This window comes from Mus pahari, chromosome X (genome assembly GCF_900095145.1).
Source record: "Mus pahari chromosome X, PAHARI_EIJ_v1.1, whole genome shotgun sequence".
Lineage (NCBI taxonomy): Eukaryota > Metazoa > Chordata > Mammalia > Rodentia > Muridae > Mus > Mus pahari.
The window spans coordinates 142,860,939-142,867,336 of record NC_034613.1 but is presented as its reverse complement, the minus strand read 5'-3'; the positions used below and the strand labels follow the sequence as shown (position 1 = coordinate 142,867,336).

Sequence of the window (6,398 nt, the reverse complement as noted above, 5' to 3'; positions counted from 1 at the left end):
CCAGCCCAGAGATGGCACCACCCACAAGGGGCCTCTCCCCCTTGATCACTAATTGAGAAAATGCCCCACAGCTGGATCTCATGGAGGTATTGCCCCAAATGAAGCTTCTTTCTCTGTGATAACTTTAGTCTGTGTCAAGTTGACACAAAACCAGCCAGTACAAGGGGCTAGAGAGATAGCTCAATGGTTCATGGAACTTGTTTGTGCAGAGGACCTGAGTCTAGTTCCCAGCTCCCACATGATAGCTCACAACCATCCATAACTCCAGTTTCAGGGGATCCAGCATCTTCCTCTGACATCAATAGGAACAAATATTCATATTGTATACAAATAAAATAGAAATAAGTCTTAAAGATTAAAACAAGATAGAGGGAGATAGAGGAATGTATTTGATGTGGACCTCTACCTTCCATATGTGTATGCTTCTGATGATTGTATACACACACACACACACACACACACACACACACACACACAAACACACACAAAAGCTAACAGACATTTTAAAGTCAAACAAGACAAAAGAAAAAGTAAAAATGAAAAGGAAGACTCAAAGATAAGATGAGGGCTTAGCCATGGTTTAGTGTTTTGGAAGAAAACAGGAGTAACAGAAGCCTACAACATGAAAAAAGTGGTAAAAATATTTTTAAAGGAAAAGAAAGAAAATAGGAGGAGAGATAAAACTATGGATTTCATTTAATAAAAAGAATGAGAAGGTGGAGACAATTATGGACTGATGAGTCCTCATTAGGACTGGGCTCCTCATTATCAGCTGATAGCTAAGGAATACTGTGTCTTTCTCACTGAGGCCACAAAACTCTGCCTCTATTTGTGGTATCCAATTCACTGTTTAGTAGTTTTATCCTACAAATAGGTGTTGGATTGGAGATTAAATAACATATTTCAGACTTTTAAGACCATTACTTTATAGAATATGAACCTCAGTGAATCATGCTCACTTTTGACTCTGATTCTAGGATGTCATAAGTATACCTAGAGGCCCATGTGTCATGTTGATGATTAATAAATGTGATAAACACCATTTTCAATGTCTTAAAAAATCAGAAACACTGATTATACAAATTTTAGAAAAATTAGTTTTTATAGCATAAGTGTTTCCAAGTCAAAGTAGACATTATTCTCACAGCCTCCATTTTTGGATATAGAAAATACATTAAACTCCTCCCCCTGGATTCAGCAGTACAAGAAGCCGACCTTCCAAATCAACCTAAATTTGAGAGAAAACCATCTTTAGAGGTAATGGAGAGCTAGAGTATTTCATATTTGGGTATGGCTCAAGAAAAAAAAAAGTATAATGACATTTTAACTTATCATTATTTTTTTCCAGTGGGAACTAACCAGAAGTTGCTGGATAACAGATACACCTCTCAAGTACAGAAGGTATTTCCCACCTAATAAAGGAGAAACTGGAAATTGGGTAACAAATATGATTTTTAAAGTGCTTATGTAAAAGGTATCTAGGAAACAAGGATATTAGGTTTGTTCACGTTGTTATCAAAAACAAAGTAAGTGCAGGGAAACTCTGAGGGGGTGGGGCATTAATGCATGCTCCATCAGGAAAAAAAATCTCAGTAAAATTGAAAAGTAAGAAATTGCAGACCATCTTTGGCACTATTTCCAGCCATCAAAGTAGCCCAGAACTGAATGAGATATCTGAGGGAAAAGCAATGGCCCTTAGAGAAAATGTGACTTCAGCATCCCCATTACTTGCACACATTATTTCTGTGTCCTGTTCCCACATCACATATTCTCGTTGTTGGATACATGTTGCACTTGTAGGCAGCACAGACGTCACTATTATTTTCAGGCAGGCAGAGAAAGTTTGTAAAATGTGTCATATCTGTCTCTCACACAGAAGAACACCTTTCATCTGGAAGTCCTACAAATGGAATGAAAACTAATTTTAAAATTAAAAAAAAGTAAAACTGCATCCTACAGAAGCTGATGTTGTGAAGAAATAAAAGGATGTAAAAGATCAGACTAGTGGTTTCAAGTGACATGATCTACATTCTGTCTGTTTGTAGTATGTAGTGAAACTTAGGATCTCAAGATAGTATGCAAGGACTGAAGGACTGCACCATGGAGCAACATTCCTACTTTGTCTCTTCATCTATTGAAAACTCACCAGAGAGTTAGCTCAGTCCTAGGGATCGGTGATAATATGATATGTTCAATATTCCAAATAGATATTTAACCCTATATTCTTATTTATTTATTTATTTTTATTTTTATTAGGTATTTTCTTCATTTACATTTCAAATGCTATCCCTAAAGTCCCCTATACCCCCCCCTCCGCACTCTGCTCCCCTGCCTACTCACTCCCACTTCTTAGCCCTGGCATTCCCCTGTACTGGGGCATATAAAGTTTGAAAGACCAAGGGCCTCTCCTCCCATTGATGACCGACTAGGCCATCCTCTGCTACATATACAGCTAGAGACACAGCTCGGGGGGAGGGGGGACTGCTTAGTTCATATTGTTGATCTTCCTATAGGTTAACCCTATATTCTTAAATGTATGAGAAGACACCAAGCACTACCAGATACAAGGAAAATCTTGAAATACAGTATTGAGTGCAATAACAACATCTTAGGAAAAATGAAAGAAGGGGGTTACAAATTAAGGAAAACATAAAAATATATCATTAGTATCATAGAGAAGGACACTATAAACATAGAAAGGACGAGGTGTTAATTCCTCAAGAAGCATTTAGCAGATTAAAAACCAAACAGCAACAAATGTGTTGAAAGATTATTTTTCTGTTCAATTCCATCACCTGTTTGGTTGTGTTTTCCTGTAATTCTTTAAGGGATTTTGTGTTTCTTCTTTAAGGACTTCTACCTGTTTAGCAGTGTTTGCCTGTAGTTCTTTAAGGATTTTGATCCAGCAATACCTCTACTGGGCATATACCCAAAAGATGTTCCAACTGGTAATAAGAACACATGCTCCACTATGTTCATAGCAGCCTTATTTATAATAGCCAGAAGCTGGAAAGAACCCAGATGTCCCTCAATAGAGGAATGGATACAGAAACTGTGGTACGTTTACACAATGGAGTACTACTCTGCTATTAAAAACAATGAATTTATGAAATTCATGGGCAAATGGATGTATCTGGAGGATATCATCCTTAGTGAGGTAACCCAATCACAAAAGAAGTCACTAGATATGCACTCACTGATAAGTGTGTATTAACCCTGAAACTTAGAATACCCAAGATACATTTTGTAAAACACATGAAACTCAAGAAGAAGGAAGACCAATGTGTGGATACTTCATTCCTCCTTAGAATATGGAACAAAATACCCATAAAACGAGTTACAGAGACAAAGTTTGGAGCTAAGATGAAAGGATGGATCATCCAGAGACTACCCTGACCAGGGATCCATCCCATCATCAGCCACCAAACCCAGACACTATTGTACATGCCAGCAAGATTTTGTTGAAAGGACCCTGATATACCTTTCTCATGTGAGGCTATGCCAGTGCCTGGCAAACACAGATGTGGATGCTCACACTCATCTATTGGATGGTACACAGGGACCCCAATGGAGAAGCTAGAGAAAGTACCCAAGGAGCTAAAGGGGTCTGCAACCCTATAGGAGGAACAATAATATGAACTAACCAGTACCCCCTGAGCTTGTGTCTCTAGCTGCATATGTAGCAGAAAATGGCCTAATAGGCCATCATTGGGAAGAAAGGCCCCCTGGTCTTGCAAACTTTATATGCCCCAGTNCAGGGGAAGGCCAGGGCCAAGAAGTAGGAGTGGGTGGGTAAGGGAGCAGGGTGGGGGGGGTATAGGGGACTTTTGGGATAGCATTTGAAATGTAAATGAAGAAAATATCTAATAAAAAATTGAAAAAAAAATTTTTCAAGAATTAATACAAATGCTTTATTTAACAGTTACAGGTCATTCTGTGGACTAAGTAGGGGATATCCAGAACCCAGCAGCAAGGTCAGCACAACCTCCGAGTTTCTCTTTCTCACTCCAATAGGGTGAGCACATCACCCTCTCAAACGGGGCCTTTGACATTTTGGATGATAGAGCAGTTGGTGTCATCCATAAATTCCACTTGCACCTGCATGCACTGAGAACTGACCCTCCCCAGCACTTTGGTTACCCTAGCCGGCTTGATGGACTGCATGCGACTCGTGTCCATGATGGTGGCGATCTGGTGGATGTTGAAAGATTTTAATAACTCCACATTACCCATTTCTACTTTGATATCTTATGTCCATAAGTACATATGTATTATAGATATCAACATTATACATATATATATATATATAAAAAGCATGCACCACCTAAACAAAACTTAGGGATTGCCCTAGGTCTATAGAACCAGTATGTTTTAGCATGATTTCTATCCTGATTACACACCTAACCAAATTGTCAGTGCATTGGGAAGGCGTTACATAACTTTTCTTACTCTATGAGGAAGCCACTGCAGGCTATGCTTTACTAGTGAAGGAATCTGTCAGTATAAAACCCAGGGGCACTAGCACTGAAGGAAGGTGAAGCTATTTTTCTCTGTGGCAGCTGTGCAGCAGGCATAGAAGCCACTCATCCTGAGTAGAGTAGCATCAATCTGAAGACACTGAGAGAGAAGACTGGGGCAATGGCTCTATGGGAGGGGACTTATCTAGTATTAATGATGTCCCAAGTCTTGTCCCCAGTTCACAGACCAAAATAAAACACCAAAATAAATATTGGTAGATGTTTCTAAGGAAAAAGTAAACACTGAGAAGCAACTGATATGACTGGGTCTCCAAAGAAGAAAGTCAAACAATGACAAAAGTGTGTACTTAATATTCCTTGAGCTATAGGGAAATCTAGCATCCTGTGCAAAAAGAAGACACTTGTCTATAACAAAGAATAGGAAGTATATAAAAGGAAACGAACTCATATTTTACTATAAGGCTAACTCATGAATAACAGTTATACAGCCGTAATAATATAAACAGTACTAGTTTAAACAAAATTAAAATATGAGTATTGAGAAAAGGAGAGTACGTGAACTTCTCATTTTCTATAGCGAGAAGTCAGTCTCTAATTTCTGAAACCAAATGTAAAGGAAGAGCATTATTGAGTGAAATGTGCTATTTGGAGATATGAGATAGTTAAATAAAAATAAGTAAATCAGTTACAAAAAGAGAAAGCAATTTTCTCTGGAAGAGAGGAAAGGTCAGAGTTGTATGATGATGTAGTTTTATATAAATGTATAAATAAATATGTGCATTATACATATAACTATATAGAGAAATAAAACTGATTAAAAATAATAGAAACCAAATCCTATTCCTTCTGCATTTGTAGAAATGCTTTCTAAACAAATTAATGTAGTATTTTATTAGTCCTTTGAGAATTTCATACCAAGTATTTTGATCATATTCACCCTCTGCCCCATTCCTTTCTGTAACTTCTCCCAGATCTATCTTCAACTCTCTACTCTTTCTTTTTTCTATTTCCATAATTATTATTGTTATACTATACACACATAAAAACATATAAATACAACCTGATGAGTTCATTTAGTGATGCTAGTGTACATATGATTTTATGTTTCTAGGGCTGAGTTCTTGGTACTGTATAATCAATTAGGAGTCTACTCCCTTGAGAAAACTAATTTTTGCCTCCCTCAGCAGTCATCTGTTGTCTGTCATTTTTCATTTAAGGGTGGATTTTTGTGAGATTTACTCTGTCCAAGCTAGCATACAAACTTCCATTGTCATTGTTCAAGTTTTATTTAGACAGCCATATTGTAGAGGAATCATGATTGTAGCTGTTATTTCTATGAGGCATGGTCTTGCAGCACACCTTCTGGTCTTCTGGCTCTTTCAGTCTTTCTGTCTTTCTTCAATGATGTTTTTCAAACTTTAGCTGTTGGGGTTGTATTTTAGATGTATCACTTGGAGCTGCATATCCCATGATCAACTGCTCTCTGTATGTTGATCACCAGTGGCTTCTGTAATGATCTCTGCTGCAAAAAAAAAGCCTCATAGAGACAGACAGACAGAAAGACACACAGAGAGAGGGGGTGAGGGAGGAGAGGGAAAGAGAATATAAAGTTTGGGTGGGTTAGGCAGGTTAGGAGGATCTAGGAGAAGTTGGGGGTGAGAAAAATATGATGGAACTATACAGCATGAAAAATTTTAATTAATGAAAGTAAAAACTTCTTTGATGAAGGATCAGAGCTACACTTATCTTTACACATAAAGGTAAGTATTAAAATGAATTTTGAAATTATACAGGTTTAGGAATGTGGCAGTAGAAAGTTTTCTTTCATTTTCCATGACCTCTCCAGCCGTGTATAGTTGAGTAAGTACCAGGCATGGGGACTCTTACGTCTCAAATCTCTATGGAACAAATGACTTTACT

At 37.8% G+C, this 6,398-nt stretch overlaps 1 pseudogene; it reads right to left on the bottom strand.

Annotated features, from left to right (window-relative positions):
• Positions 1-3,975: 3,975 nt before the first annotated feature.
• LOC110314543 lies at positions 3,976-4,179 on the bottom strand (annotated as a pseudogene).
• Positions 4,180-6,398: the final 2,219 nt, after the last annotated feature.